This window comes from Medicago truncatula, chromosome 2, assembly GCF_003473485.1.
Source record: "Medicago truncatula cultivar Jemalong A17 chromosome 2, MtrunA17r5.0-ANR, whole genome shotgun sequence".
Classification (NCBI taxonomy): Eukaryota; Viridiplantae; Streptophyta; class Magnoliopsida; order Fabales; family Fabaceae; genus Medicago; species Medicago truncatula.
This window is the reverse complement of record NC_053043.1, coordinates 28,931,166-28,947,898: the sequence shown is the minus strand read 5'-3', so window position 1 is coordinate 28,947,898 and position 16,733 is coordinate 28,931,166. Positions and strand designations below refer to the sequence as shown.

Below are 16,733 nucleotides of genomic sequence, written 5' to 3'. Positions count from 1 at the left end.
CTGACTTGATTACTATTAGATTTTGGTTCCTCTAACAACCAACCCTATTTCACTGACTTGATCATTATTAGTTCCCTTGAAGATCGAAACTATGTGTCTCAAAGATTGCAAAGACTATTTCGCTGCCTTTGCAATCCTTGTCTAAATTCACTTGTTCGAATATCAAAGCTCCACTTTCGTTTTATGAATTGATATTTGAGATAATTGATAAACAATTATCAAACCCTCCACTTTCGTTTCCACAGTTTGATAATGGTTGATCCATGTTAAAGTGGTGAATTTAGATAAGAAATTAGGGTTACATAAGATTAAGGCTTAGAGCTTGACTTGATTAGGATTATGTCATTTAGACTTATCCAACAATCCCAAGAAAAAGATAAGTCTACTCACTCATGTTCATCGTAGACATGGGGAAGAAGAGAAAAAGCATAAAAGTAAATGACAAGAAAGTAAAAGAAAAGAAAAGAACTTTTATTAGAAAGACAATTGTCACTTATTGAATTCCAAGAAAATATGAATATTTGTGATGGATAGCTACTCTATTTATAGCATACATTCGACTTAAAATCTAAGCACTTACATTACTAGAATGTTCCACAAGAAACTGCGGGCTAAAATAGAGTAGCTTAAAATCTAAGCAAAAGCAGCAAAAGTGACTCTAGTCTAGGGGAGAGAGCAGCCCACCGATCCACTATATGATGAGTATCGTTACAAAAGAGAAATCAATGGGTTACAAGAATAAGTCTCCCGCCTAATTCTACCCAAAGTCCCAGCCTCTTCCCATAACCAAGAGACTCAATCCTAATAGTGTTTCTCAAGGTCAATCAACCCACAAACCCTAGTGTTTGTTCCAAAGAGACAAACTCTATACAAACCCTAGTTTTGTTGTTGCCTTTCTAAACCCTTGTTTCAGCCCCCTCTGTCTCTCTCAAAGTTTAGCCTGATACAAGGTCTATATTTATAGTAAAAGTATAACTCATAAATTTGGAACAAATACCACACTGAAGGTACGTTTTTTTTTCTCCTTCAGTGAAAGAATATTTGCATCAAAAATATAATATTCCCTTTCAAAATATATTTGCATCAAATCGTCCTTCATACGATACAAAAATATATTTATTGTCCATAAATATATTTTCAGCACAAAATATATTTGAAACAAATCTTTTATATTTTTAGCAACAGTATTCTCCATCCATCAAATTTTGAGTCATACTACAACATTCTCCACCTTGACTCTAAATTAGTGATGATGCCACCATGCTGCTCTTTCCCTTGCTTCCCACTACACCAAGTAGCTCCACAAGTTTACACCTCTTAACCCCTTCAGCCCTCGAAATGTCTTCCGCCTTCTCGAAGGTCCTTGTAGTCCAACTACACTAGGAATTTTAGGTAGTTCCACAAGCATTCACCTTAACCTCTTCAGCCATTGGAACGTCTTCCGTCTTCTCGAAGAGTCCTTGCAATCCAACTACGCAAGGAATTTTAGGTAGTCCCACAAGCATTCACCATAACATCTTCAACGCAGAACATCTTCCGCTTCCTTGAAGATCACCTTGCATCCAATCACCCTTGGCCTTCTTTTAGAGTAATCCCGCAAGCTGTGCTGTACATTCTTCAACCTCATGAAGAAATACCTTGCTCACCAGAGAGCATAGCACCCAAGGTTCTCCATAGTCGTACCATTACCGGTGTGTTCAACTCCACCTCACGATGAGCGTACTCTACCTCAACTAGCAAATGCGTACATCCCACTATGTCTTCAACCTTGAAACTCCACCTCAACAGGTAGATCATGAGTATTGTTGCCTCCGCCTCTCCAGACTGATCATGAGTATTCTTACCACTGCCTCTCCAGGCTGATGTTGAGTGTTTAACGTCTCTCCAGACGACCACCGCTCCACTAGGCATCACTCCCAAGGTGAGACACATCACCTTCTTCAACCTCCAAACAACACTACACCATCAGAGCACCCGCATCCTCAAGACGCAACTTAAAGTTCTCCAAATCACCAATGATTTTGTTGAACTCCACATGTAGCTCCATGATAGCCTTTGACTTTACCATCTTGAATGAGTAAAGTTGTTGCTTTAGGACTTTCCGATGAGCCAAAGACTTTGTCATATACAAATATTCGAACTTTGACCACATCGATGCCGCGGTTGTTTCCTTTGTTGCTTCTCTCGAAACTTTATACCCAAGGCACAAGACAATGGCACTCTTGGCCTTGTCCACCATCTCGGTCTTCTCCGCTCGTGACATGGTGACCCGTAACGAACCTTCACCCTTCGAAGCTTTCTCACACTTTTGTTGTATTAACACCGCTTCCATCTTTACCTTCCATAACCCAAAATCGTTATCTCCGGTAAACTTCTCAATATCCCACTTTGAACCCATGGTACTTAATTATCCTTTGACCCTTGCCCCACGGTGGGCGCCAATTGTTGCGAATTCGATGAAAATCACACCAATAACAACTTGATGTGTGGAGCAAGGGATAATCAAGCAACCAAAATCAAAGTGTATGGAACAATTAAATACAAGCTAAAAGTAGAAAACAACGGCGAGAAGAACACAAAGAAGAGAAGAATACAAAAGAATTTGTTGACCCAGTTCGGTCCAAATTAACCTAGTCTAGGGGAGAGAGCAGCCCTCCGATCCACTATATGATGAGTATCGTTACAAAAGAGAAATCAATGGGTTACAAGAATAAGTCTCCCGCCTAATTCTACCCAAAGTCCCAGCCTCTTCCCGTAACCAAGAGACTCAATCCTAATAGTGTTTCTCAAGGTGAATCAACCCACAAACCCTAGTGTTTGTTCCAAAGAGACAAACTCTATAAAAATCCTAGTTTTGTTGTTGCCTTTCTAAACCCTTGTTTCAGCCCCCTCTGTCTCTCTCAAAGTTTAGCCTGATACAAGGTCTATATTTATAGTAAAAGTATAACTCATAAATTTGGAACAAATACCACACTGAAGGTACGTTTTTTTTTTTCTCCTTCAGTGAAAGAATATTTGCATCAAAAATATAATATTCCCTTTCAAAATATATTTGCATCAAATCGTCCTTCATACGATACAAAAATATATTTATTGTCCATAAATATATTTTCAGCACAAAATATATTTGAAACAAATCTTTTATATTTTTAGCAACAGTATTCTCCATCCATCAAATTTTGAGTCATATTACAACATTCTCCACCTTGACTCTAAATTAGTGATGATGCCAATTTAACATCAACCACCATGCTGCTCTTTCCCTTGCTTCCCACTACACCAAGTAGCTCCACAAGTTTACACCTCTTAACCCCTTCAGCCCTCGGAATGTCTTCCGCCTTCTCGAAGGTCCTTGTATTCCAACTACACTAGGAATTTTAGGTAGTTCCACAAGCATTCACCTTAACCTCTTCAGCCATCGAAACGTCTTCCATCTTCTCGAAGAGTCCTTGCAGTCCAACTACGCAAGGAATTTTAGGTAGCCCCACAAGCATTCACCATAACATCTTCAACGCAGAACATCTTCCGCTTCCTTGAAGATCACCTTGCATCCAATCACCCTTGACCTTCTTTTAGAGTAATCCCGCAAGCTGTGCTGTACATTCTTCAACCTCATGAAGAAATCCCTTGCTCACCATAGAGCATAGCACCCAAGGTTCTCCATAGCGGTACCATTACCGGTGTGTTCAACTCCACCTCACGATGAGCGTACTCTACCTCAACTAGCAAATGCGTACATCCCACTATGTCTTCAACCTTGAAACTCCACCTCAACAGGTAGATCATGAGTATTGTTGCCTCCGCCTCTCCAGACTGATCATGAGTATTCTTACCACTGCCTCTCCAGTTTGATGTTGAGTGTTTAACGTCTCTCCAGACGACCACCGCTCCACTAGGCATCACTCCCAAGGTGAGACACATCACCTTCTTCAACCTCCAAACAACACCACACCATCAGAGCACCCGCATCCTCAAGACGCAACTTAAAGTTCTCCAAATCACCAATGATTTTGTTGAACTCCACAAGTAGCTCCATGATAGCCTTTGACTTTACCATCTTGAATGAGTAAAGTTGTTGCTTTAGGACTTTCCGATGAGCCAAAGACTTTGTCATATACAAATATTCGAACTTTGACCACATCGATGTCGCGGTTGTTTCCTTTGCTGCTTCTCTCGAAACTTTATACCCGAGGCACAAGACAATGGCACTCCTGGCCTTGTCCACCATCTCGGTCTTCTCCGCTCGTGACATGGTGACCGGTAACGAACCTTCACCCTTCGAAGCTTTCTCACACTTTTGTTGTATCAACACCGCTTCCATCTTTACCTTCCATAACCCAAAATCGTTATCTCCGGTAAACTTCTCAATATCCCACTTTGAACCCATGGTACTTAATTATCCTTTGACCCTTGCCCCACGGTGGGCGCCAATTGTTGCGAATTCGATGAAAATCACACCAATAACAACTTGATGTGTGGAGCAAGGGATAATCAAGCAACCAAAATCAAAGTGTATGGAACAATTAAATACAAGCTAAAAGTAGAAAACAACGGCGAGAAGAACACAAAGAAGAGAAGAACACAAAAGAATTTGTTGACCCAGTTCGGTCCAAATTGACCTAGTCTGGGGGAGAGAGCAGCCCTCCAATCCACTATATGATGAGTATCGTTACAAAAGAGAAATCAATGGGTTACAAGAATAAGTCTCCCACCTAATTCTATCCAAAGTCCCAGCCTCTTCCCGTAACCAAGAGACTCAATCCTAATAGTGTTTCTCAAGGTGAATCAACCCACAAACCCTAGTGTTTGTTCCAAAGAGACAAACTCTATACAAACCCTAGTTTTGTTGTTGCCTTTCTAAACCCTTGTTTCAGCCCCCTCTGTCTCTCTCAAAGTTTAGCCTGATACAAGGTCTATATTTATAGTAAAAGTATAACTCATAAATTTGGAACAAATACCACACTGAAGGTACTTTTTTTTTTCTCCTTCAGTGAAAGAATATTTGCATCAAAAATATAATATTCCCTTTCAAAATATATTTGCATCAAATCGTCCTTCATACGATACAAAAATATATTTATTGTCCATAAATTTATTTTCAGCATAAAATATATTTGAAACAAATCTTTTATATTTTTAGCAACAATATTCTCCATCCATCAAATTTTGAGTCATACTACAACAGGTTGATGTCTATGATTGAATACATAAAAGAAACTTGTGGTTTGTCTTCCAGAAAAGTGAATGAAACAATCATTTATGAATATAATACCCTGTGCATTGCTCAGTTGAAAGAATGTATTCTTCATAATAAAAAAATGATATAAGCGGTCAACAAATTGGTTCATGTGATAATTTTGAATACCTTTTAGAAAGTAACTCCCAAGTAAAAAGTTTGAGAGTTGATACGAAAGACTAGTATTCATCGCCTAATAGACGAGTGTTTGGTTGAGAGGGAGAAATAAATATAGTATGCACTCTTTTTTCCTTCACCATAGTTTTCTTCCACTAGGTTTATCCAGTAACGTTTTTAACAAGGCAGATATATCAGATATTGTACTCTTTTTCTTTCAGAGATTTTTTTCCATTGGATTTTTTCTTAGTAAGATTTTAATGAAGCATATCATTCATGGATTTTCAAGAGGAGGTGTTTGAATAATATTAAATAGGAGAATGTTGATCAGTGCCTTAAGCGCATTGGTTAAGTATCCAAAACAAGCAAGTTTTTATGGAAAAAGTTGTGTAATCTTTATTTGATCAAAAGTAACATCTTATATTTTCAAGACAAAATTTTTATTTGTAGATTCCTTAACTATTGGCCTGAGCCTGATGATACTTGTTAGGAAGACCATATTAAATATAGTGTGAATGTCCATTTTTCCTAGGCTTTCTATATCCCTTAACTCATTTGAGCGAATGACTTTATTCATTGTTATTGACATTTAGCCTTATGACTATTCATGTACTTGTAAGTTACAAATTTTCTGTCCTATAAATAGGACATATATTGCCATATAAATAACACATTTAAGAAGTAATATATACAATATACATTTTTGTTCTCTTTTTATGCCTTTCTATCTACTCTTCTATGTTGTACAATATCTTACAATACTTTGGATTAATTTCATAACAAACTTAATAACACAAAAAAGTTTTTTTTTTTTGAGAGGTAATAACACAAAAAAGTTGAAGGACATATTTGTAACTTTAAATAAAGTCAAATGAATTCTGGTGTATTTTTTATTTAAAAAAATATTGTCACCTCATTGGTTTATTGTTCCTATGACTAACATGATCATCATTTAAAAATTCTCTATTGTTTTGAGGTTTTTCGTTGCCTACCTTGAAAGGTTGTAAAAGAAATAAATGATAATGAAAGGTTTATAAAAAAATAGTTAGATCTTTACTTGTGTGATCTATAAAGGGACAAACACTATACATTGCTCTATTTAAAAATATTAATAATGCGTCAAATTTCTTAAGGCTTTCTTGCATCTTCATAAAAGCTGACAAAACTTATTATATTTTGAGAAGAAAAAAAAAGTTGTTCAATATATGAAAAAATGACAAAAAATATGTCTAGATTCTTTAAGCCTCTTTATGTTATGATCGTCTTTATATCTTTATTTTTTGTTGTTAGAGACGTAAAAGCTGGTAAGCCCTTTCACCATTCGTTTTCAACTTTCCTTCTTTACGTTATTTATTTTTCAGTCGCACCTCCTTGAATTGTGTCAAATTAGTGCATTGTGATTGACTGCTCTTTATTCTTGAAGAATTTTTTATGTTATTTTTCTAGAGATATAGCATTACTCTATTTATAATACTCCATCCTTCATCGTTAAAACTCCTATATTTTTGTTTTACATCATAGGTCTTGCTCATTTTTGTAATGAATACAATCCATGTCCTGAACATTTGTGCATGCCTGATATGAAAGTGGTTTGTACTGCTGAGGAGCTATGCCTGTGCATAAAACTGATATAGTTAAGTTCAAAATTAAGAATATGTTACTTCGAACTCAGTAATTTTATAAACACGTCATAATGTTGTTACTCTTGTTACAGCTTTCACTTTCTAATTTATATTTGGCCAAAATATTTGAATGGTTGATGCAAATATGTCTCGTTTAGTTTTTGGTCCATGTAAAAAAAAATTGGCACTCTAATGTCTGCGTGGCACACTTTGACGGTGTATAAGTAGCCACATGACGCTGACCTGACATTTCAATTAATTTAAAAATGTAAACAATAATTTAAAAAATAAGGAAATTAATTTTCAAAATAAAAAAAAAAAAGTTGAAAAAAATAGAAGAAAAAAAACGAAATTAATAAAAAAAAATCAGTTTATTTTTTTAAATAAAAAAATAGTGGATTTTAATGTAAGGTCTCAACCGAGTCCCTCACCGATGGACCATGATTTTTTTTGGAAAACTATTCTATTTTGTTCTTGTTCAGCAATTAAGTTTTTTGTTTTTGGGAAAGGCTTTTGTTATCTTCTCCAAGGTAGTAACCATCACCTCAACTCAAGTCCCAACCAAAGAGAGATGCAACGAAATAGTGGTACGACGGATATCCAGAAGATACGTGATGTAGAAGAGTTTTCTTAGTAATTTAATAGTATTTTATTATTTCAGTCTAATTTCATTATTTGTTTGTTTTATTTTTAGTTTGTTATTTTTTACCTCATTAGGGTTTGATATTTTCCTATGTAAGCTTAACAGTTGTAGCCTAAGAGACTTAACTTTTATTTATTCAACTAGGCCATTGAACCATGCTAACGCACGGGTCATACAGATTAAAGTATAAAGCGCTAATATGTATGTAAATAGTTTAGTTGAATGAATATAATAGTATAATTCAATTCATAATATTAATTGCCATAAACGTTTGTACTATACCATATTAAAATATTTGCATGACATCGACCCTGGTATTGTAACATAACATAAATTTAATGGCATAGTTTATTGAAGAAAAGAAAATCCAAGGTCTATCGACATATAAATAGTACCAATATGCAATAACAATAATACTACAAAACAAAGTCCTACACATTACGGAAAAATTCTCTGTAGACTACATTTGATGTCACATCAGTATCTTGGCCATCCTCATCATTGATCAATATCTTTAAACCATCCCTTGAAGTATCCTTGATATTTTCAAGGTAATTAGAAAAAAATTTACTAAAGAAAAGTTTTTTTTTTTGGGTGACCATTGATTTATTTTTGAGGTAATCACCATTTATTTATATATTTTACGTAAGGAAAAAATGTCATTATCTACTCTTTTTCTTTGGTTACATCCTATTTTTTGTTTAAAGAATCTACTCTTTTTTTAAATAAAGCACTCACCTATCGTGCTTATTTTGTTTTCAGTTTTCTATTCCTCTTGTAATTCTACAATAATGAATTTTAAAAGAAGAAAGAATAAGGAAATGGCAGGAGTAAATTATTAAGAGCTTGCAGCTATGAGGGTAGACAGTAAATAAGCAAATAGCCAATGTTAACACTGGCCAGAAAAAAGAAAGGAGTGTCTGCCAAAGTGGATGCATGCAAAAAAGAGGTTTGTTTAAGGAATAAGAGATATAGAACCATTTTATTCTTTTTGTTTTTCATAAAAAATAGGTTTGTTTTTCAAAAAAAATCTTAATATTTAGTTTGGAAATGATTTTGTTTTGTTTTTTAATAAAAGAAAATAATAGGGGTGATCTGCTTTTTTTTTTTGTTATGGATAAGAACAGAAGGATTTGTTTATTTTGATTTCCATAACAATTAACATTTTGATTAAATTAAATATGATTAATTAAATTAAATAGGGTTAATATAGTAAAATTAGCAAAGAAGACAAAATTTTGCGTTCGAGTTAACTTTAAGGAATAAGAGATAATATTTCAAAGAGTTTTCTCAGTTTCCGGTGGATTCCAGAACTTTATTTTCAAAAGTTTGTCGCTTGCAAACTTGTTTCTTTTCAATATAGGTTTAACATTTGTCAGTTGGTATCAGAGCAAGTTTCTTTTGTTCTTTTCCTAACGTGATCAGCCATGAGAGATCAACCAGAGATGTGGCTTTAAGCGCGACCATCTACGGTTTAATTGCGGACGTCAAAGTTTTGACAGATCAGATGGTGACGTTGACAACAACAACGATCTTGACAGCTAAAATTGACAACATCAACAACAACAGAAGAAAAAAAAACTGAAGATGTAAACCAATTCATGATGGAAACAATCGAATTAATTTGGATTCGTGTTCTATGGAAGATTCTAGTTTTTCACAGATAAAGGAGGCTGATGTTCTACCCCAATTTTCAGTGCCATCACATGATGTTATTATGAGATACTGGCCTCCACCTGAGTTTGAGCGCAATACCGTTGCTTTTGATGAGGACCAACAACGAGAAGTAGAGGAAGCTCTTGTTATTCAAGATGCCATCTTTGATCTTCCTCCTATCACAAACTTTGAAACTCAGGACGGAATGCCGTACCAAAATCCTCCAAAAATAGAATTTCAAGGATATATAGGATTGACTTATAAACAGTTGTTGTGCCAAACTTTGGATGATGATGTGATTATTTGCATACCTCTTTGTTCCGTTGATTGGTATATCGCTTGGGTTTTTTAAAATTGTTAGGAGTCCATCTTCGGCACAAAGGCATGACTCTCCACCTGCCAAACAATTACATTCCACTCAATCGGATTCAGGAGGATGGTCTCTTGTTCATTGGAATATTCAACATGCATCAGAATGAGAACTCGGGTCAGAGTTCTTCAGAGGTGGAGGCGACTGATGTAGGAGGTTTTCTTAGTAATTTTGTGGCATTTTATTACTTCAGTCTAATTTTATTATTTGTTTGTTTTATTTTCAGTTTGTTATTTTTTGGTCCATTAGGGTTTGTTATTTTCCTATTTAAGTTTAACAATTGTAGCCTAAGAGACTTAACTTTTATTCATTCAATAATATTTTAGAGAGTTTTCTCAATTTTTGGTGGATTCCGGAACCCTATTTTCACAAGTTTGTCGCTTGCAAACTTGTTTATTTTCAATCTAGGTTTAGCGCTTGCTAGCCTACACTTCTGACTGCATCAATATATAATTCCATATTTTAATAGTGCCTTTAATTAAATCTTGAAGCCTATGTTGGAGTGTGTCTTTGGTTAAAATAATCTATCATGGCTTGTAATTTGATGCATCAAACATTATTTTGTCACAATTATTTTGTAATGGAAACCATCTTGTTTGGATTTTTGTTGAGTTTGAGAAAAAAACAGACGAAGAAGATAACATAGGATTGTGTGTGAAAATGAACACGTATTCTTAATTTTTTTAAGTCAAGCTAACAAACCATAACAAATGACAAAAGCTAGCAAATGACACTAACGAATCCACATGCACCAACCATTTGCTACAACAAACCACAACAAACTAACAACCATTTCTGATCCAACATTTTGAAATCAATCATTACTGACCGAAGCGGGCTTGAGGATGATAGTAGACAACAAAACCACTGTGTAGTGTGGCGATGAACCAAACCTAAAGAGAACTGCAAATCTCAACAAATCAGGACGAATCAGAAATCAAGAGGTGATACATCAACACAACATTAGCGAGTTCACGACGACATTACACACCACTTCACAATTTGAATCAAAGCCCAATCAAGGTAGACCTTCAACTGATAAGACCCGAATAAACTAGCAACACAGAAACTCAAATCACAGTAACAGAGATGTGATTTTCAACTCCTTCCCACACCCATAACAACCAGAAGCCGACAGCGCTGCTGTTGAAGGATCTACGCAGCAGAGCACAATACTGAAACGGCGACAAAGCACTGTTGTTATCAATAGGCGACAAGAAACAACCTCCATTGGGGTTTGGTGGTGACGCAGCTGGGCCGATCGCACCACCTAGGAGCTTTAATTTTATTTCAACTAATTTAAACCTTTAATTAAATCCAACGTTATTTTTTTAATGGTCTACCGGTGAGGGACTTAATTAAACCCTCACCGTAGAATCCTTGAAACTTATCCACAAGTCCTAACTCAACTGGAAAAATGCTGAAATTGTTAGGCTGGATACCATGACCGGGGTTCGAACCCCGGTACCTCCACTCGTGTGTGTGAGTTTATAATGGCTTTGCCATTTTGTCTATCTACCAAAAAAAAAAAAATCCATGAAACTTAATTTTGTAAAATAAAAAGAAAAAAAATAAGAATTTTTTTTCGAAAATTAGAAAAACAATTTGAAAATTAAAAAAAAATATTCAGTTTTTTTTTTTTAACTTAAAAAGTTTTTTTCTTGGAAATTAATTTTCGTAAATTAAAAAAATAAAGTTAGATAACATTTTTAGTAAATTAATATTGGATACTTTGTTCTCAATCTCACTAGTTAGATTGGTTAAACTTTTATATTAACCACTGCCTCTAAAAATTATCTTATTCACATAATTCGGGAAACTCCTGAGAAACCATGAACCGATTCGCTAAAATTCGTGAAGAATTCTCATTAATTGGGACTAGCGTCCAGACGGGCATGAGTCCAGACGGGCACTTGTCCGCTCTTTCTACTGCGCTAACGTATGTATATACTTGACTATGTTTCTTTGTATAAATTGATATATAGATGTCATACACAAATACTATAGTAATTTATTTAACACCATTAGGAAGAAATATAGAGTAATATTTAAGATTATGATATATATTTAACTCATTTAATCCTTTAACTTAACTAAGTGAGCTATCCATCCCCACTCGGCTATGATTCATTTGGGTCTTTGTCATCTCCTTATTGCACTTAAGTGTATATATTTTACCAATCTTCTTTGTACAATTTTGATTCTAACACAAATGTACACATGACTGTTCTTTTAAATACTCAAAATGCTTTATTTATATTCTATCTCTTGCATTTTGTGTTCGTCTTTCCTATTGCTATTGTCTTGATTGTTGACTGCTGCTTGTGCATTTTGTTCCAAGGATCCTAGGCCATGAGATTGTGCAGTCCAATATAAACAATCTACATAATTTCCAATCCTTAATTCTCATAGTAACAACCTATAGAAAAAAATACAAAAGAAAAAACAATAATGATCCAATAATAGAGATGAATTTGATCAACCACAATGAATCAAAACAACCACAATGAATCGGGTCAAGATCCTCTCCATTTATAAATTTTTCCATTTGTTGCAATTTGGAGAGAGATAGACACAAAAAATAAGTGGCGGGTCCTATCACTAAATGGGTCCCACCATCATTAATTATTTTTTACTTTTTATGTGTCTTTATCTCTCTGAATGGAACAAATGGAGAAATTTATAAATGGAGAGGATATTGACCCCAATGAATCAACCACAATAATGAGATTGTGCAGTCCAATATAAACAATCTACATAATTTCCAATCCTTAATTCTCATAGTAACAACCTATAGAAAAAAATACAAAAGAAAAAACAATAATGATCCAATAATAGAGATGAATTTGATCAACCACAATGAATCAAAACAAACACGTGTTGCATTGAGCTCCAATGGTCAATGAATACTTTGCCTTAACATGCTTGTAACTTGACATGTACCTGATATAGAAACAAATAATTTCTAAAAGATAACACTGAAGCAGCCTGTCATATTTGTAGCAAGTAATGGTAGATGAAGAAGTATAAATAAAATGTGATATTCTTTTTTTTTTTATTGAATTCGTTAATTAACCTGTGATAAAATTACGCCCACACCTGATATATTTGTGAGCAATTTATTATTTAAAAAATTACTCTAAGGATTGTGGCAATCAAACTACTAAACCTTGATAATGTTTACCGAGACAACAAAATCACGTAAATGACTTCAAGAGATTAAAATAAATAAACACATTGGTTCCCGTATAGCTATCGGAAAATTGAGAATAATGGAATAATAAACCAACTAAATGGCAAATAGAATGCAATTTAACACCAAACTTGATTCAACATGAAAAAATCAATAAAAAATCAAACCTGAAGTTTGAAGGGTAAAAGTGATGACAATGGTTGATTCCTGTATGGTGTCATCATCATGTTTACAAAATTGCTGTAAAATAATAAATTTAGAAAGTGAAAGGATCAAAAGAAAAGGAGAGATTAGAGATATAGAAAAATTAGAGAGATCAGAGAGATTCCTGTATGGTGCCTTTCTCTCTTCCATTGGAGGGTTCACTCCTTCTTCCTCTCAGATTTCCTGATATCAATTTTATGACTAAACTCCATGTTTCAACTTCACATTCTATTCAGTTTTTGTTTGATTGAGGGCCTCAGATCAGTTATCCCTACAAAAATAAAAGTAAAATATTAGAAGAGAAAAAAACAAAGTAATTTCAATAGGGTATTGGTATGATTAGTATATGGTAATAGCGATTTGAGTATTTGTCTAGACAAAATGAAAAGTTTCGTTTTGGTTCCTTAAAAATTGAAAAGTTTCGTTTTGGTTCCTTAACTATTGAAAGTTTCGTTTCGGTCCCATAACTTATTTTTGGGTTTTCTTTTGGTCCCTTAATTATTAAAAGTTTCGTTTTGGTCCCTTAACTTATTTTTTGTTTCGTTTTGGTCCTTTAACTTATTTTTTGGTTTCATTTTGGTCCCTTAACTCTAATACATTCATCCTAACATAAAGGACCAAAGTGGTTGACGGAGGAAGAGTTAAGGGACCAAAACGAAATCAAAAAGTAAGTTAAAGGACCAAAATAAAACTTTTAATAGTTAAGGGACCAAAACGAAACCAAAAAGTAAGTTAAGGGACCAAAACAAAACCAAAAAATAAGTTAAGGGACCAAAAGAGTAATTAAGCTAAAAATTAAACAGAGGGAACATATGTTTTTCCTTGTGTACCATCGCTGTCGTACCTTCACTGCCGCAGACTTCCATGCGCGTGGGCTGCTTCCGCGGTCATCCTTCTGCTTTTGTCTTCTCTATAATATCTTCTTTTCTCGCACCCTCGTTTATCTCTTTAACATTACAAAGTGCAAGGCATTTATGGTTGTTGAGTGGTGTAAATGTTAACTTAGCATCACCATACCCTGAGTCCTCCTCTGTTATAAATAATAAAACTCAACATCAATAGCAATTTCTTTAAGAAATAAAAAATTAAAAGTTTAAACCAATAAGCCATATCAATAGCCTAGAAAATGAAGAAGATAAATGGTTCATAGCGTAGGCTGTTTATTCATACCCAACTGTAGTTATGTCCATTAAAAAATATGAGAAAAAAGTTTCCAGAGATCCATAATTTTAAACGCCCCTTCATGTTCTAAACTATTTACCTATTTTCATATCTCTTGTTTGTATCACACATATACCCATCACCCATAATCAACAAAGCATAAATGAAAAACTACACACAATATGTTAAAATGAGAAGCATAAACAAAAAACATAAAATTAAAAATTGCATTAATCAAAATGAGAAGCCAATTGAATCAGCATAAAATTAAAATGATCAATTAAAAGAACAAACCAGAAATTTATAGGGAAAAGATTGAGACTCTGAGTATTTGACATTGAAAGTGAAAGGAGAGGAGGAGATGTAGTCGGTTACTAAAGTTAAGAAAGGGAAATCTCAAATTTACGTAACTGTTGTTTAGTTTTCACGGGTAAAAGGTGAAATTCTCATTAAAAACGGAGGGTGTAATTGGAAAGAAAAAAAAAATAGGATACACCAAAACTAAGTTTTCCCTTTATTAATAGGTATAGATTATGCAATTGTGAGAAAGAAAGAGAGGTGACATTTAGCATGGAAATGGGAACTTGTTTTCTACCATGGGAAAGTATTTTTTGGCCATCTGACTAAAGAGGATCACTGATCTTATTATAGTCTGCACACACTATATCTTTCTCAACTTTGTCTTCAACCTCACTATCATCTCTATCATTTCACCACCACCAAACTAAAATCAACAACCCACCTCATCAAACAACCCGTCCAACCTCACGGATCCTTCCCCACTGGTTTTCAATTTGAATTTTGCTATTTGACATGAAATTGGTCTCCAATCCCTTTCTTGTGCATACAAATCCCCTTCCATTCTACCATTATAATAGGATCCAAAATAAAAACCAATTTTAAATAATAAGACATGGAAAAAGTAAAATTCATCATTAATATTGAAAAGCATAGTTTTTGTAACAACAACCATGACATTGATAACATATACGTGCTTTCAAAAAAAAAAAATCATTCATTCTCAAATATAAAAGAAAAACCAGCATGAGTTTCTTTCATTCATTCTCCAATATCACTCAGTTTCATAAATTTCTTAAAATAAACACAATGAGATGGGTATTCTAAAAAACAATAAAAGATGAAATTGTGTATGAACTACCCTTTTATTTCCACGGTGCTGCTACGCTTGTGTATATGAATTCCAATTCCTTCAACAATAACGAAATCTAAATAAGAATCAATTAGAATGAAAAATGGTACATAACAATGTAACATGGGAGAGGAGGTTAGGGATGAAGTGGCGTGGGTGTTGTTGGGTTTGAGGTTACTATTACACAAGTTGATTTTCATTAATTCAGCACCGTGAGAATAAAAGGGTAGTTCATACTTCATACATAATTTCATCTTATTTTTTTTTTCATTGTTTTTTATTTATATTTTTCCTGTTTCCATTTTGCTTGCCTATGAATCTGAATTCTAGATTTTGTTATGTGTACTTTTCCCTTTTCTGAAATGATTATATGATGAAGTTGTTGTTGATTGAGTTTAATGGGTTTCTCTGCCAATGGATTGAATGTTGTTAAACTTAAATGGGTTAAGTCAGCTGTTGCAAGCGCTGAGAGAGACACCGAGGAGAGTGAAAATAATATTGTGATGAGTGTCTATGATAATATCATGGTCTATATTTGATCTAATGGTAAAAAATAAAAATAAAAATTTTCCCATGATGGGAAACAATTCCCCTTTTCCATTCTAAACCTTCCCAGAAAGAGAAAGGCAGCAGTTAAATGATGTTTTAATAACCGGTAAGTGTGATATGTGTGTAAGACAAATTCCTTTTTTTCAATAACGGTGTGTTGTTTTAATTAACTGTGTAGGGGCATTTTGGGATTTACAAAAAAAGGCTACACCAAAACAAAGTATTGCCTTTATTAATAGGTATAGATACCCAACAAACCGACCTCATATATATGAGTAGTGATAGCAACATTCTCTTTTGAACATTTTCTCTAACACTTACACCTTAATTGGATTAAATCAATGTGGGTCATACAATTTGAAAATGAAACTCATTTAAAATAGCGGGATATACATTGATTTCACTCAATAAGATAGTGAATGTTTGAGAGAGTATTAAAAAGAGAATGTTGCTAGCATTCCTCCTATATATTAAAATAAATGAGAAATAAATTTTTAAACTAATTTCATTTAGCAATCATTTGGCTTGGGAAGAATTCTCGTAGAAGTTAATTTTGCATGGTTAAAAAAGTCTAAAAGGACGGAACTTGTCATTGTTTATTGCGGGTTGAGATCCTCTCCATTTATTATATGGAGATTGTAATTACGAAAGAGATAAACACAAGAAATAGATGATGTGTACTATCATTAAATAATAGGTTCCACCATCATTAATTATTTTTAAGATTTTTTGGGTCTATAAATCTCTCTAAAATTGGGGTGAAGATCCTCTTCATTTATAAATTTATTCATTTGTTGTAATTTGGAGAGAGATGACACAAAAAATAAGTTGT

At 34.0% G+C, this 16,733-nt stretch overlaps 2 long non-coding RNA genes across 5 annotated transcripts; one reads left to right on the top strand and one right to left on the bottom strand.

Annotated features, from left to right (window-relative positions):
- Positions 1-6,508: 6,508 nt before the first annotated feature.
- Positions 6,509-9,997, top strand: LOC25486752 (uncharacterized). Of its 2 annotated transcripts, XR_003009221.2 has the most exons (4): positions 6,509-6,657; positions 6,875-7,562; positions 8,381-8,567; positions 8,982-9,997. It is a non-coding gene; the product is annotated as an uncharacterized lncRNA (long non-coding RNA). The 2 variants fall into 2 exon arrangements; XR_003009220.2 differs by having other exon boundaries at positions 8,381-9,997.
- Positions 9,998-11,632: 1,635 nt separating this feature from the next.
- Positions 11,633-15,090, bottom strand: LOC25486754 (uncharacterized). 3 transcript variants are annotated; one of them, XR_003009229.2, is made up of 4 exons: positions 14,497-15,090; positions 13,886-14,071; positions 13,005-13,312; positions 11,633-12,587 (listed from the first exon to the last, which is right to left on the bottom strand). It is a non-coding gene; the product is annotated as an uncharacterized lncRNA (long non-coding RNA). The 3 variants fall into 3 exon arrangements; XR_005644143.1 differs by having other exon boundaries at positions 11,633-12,435; XR_003009228.2 differs by having other exon boundaries at positions 11,633-13,312; positions 14,497-14,704.
- Between the last annotated feature and the right edge of the window lie 1,643 nt (positions 15,091-16,733).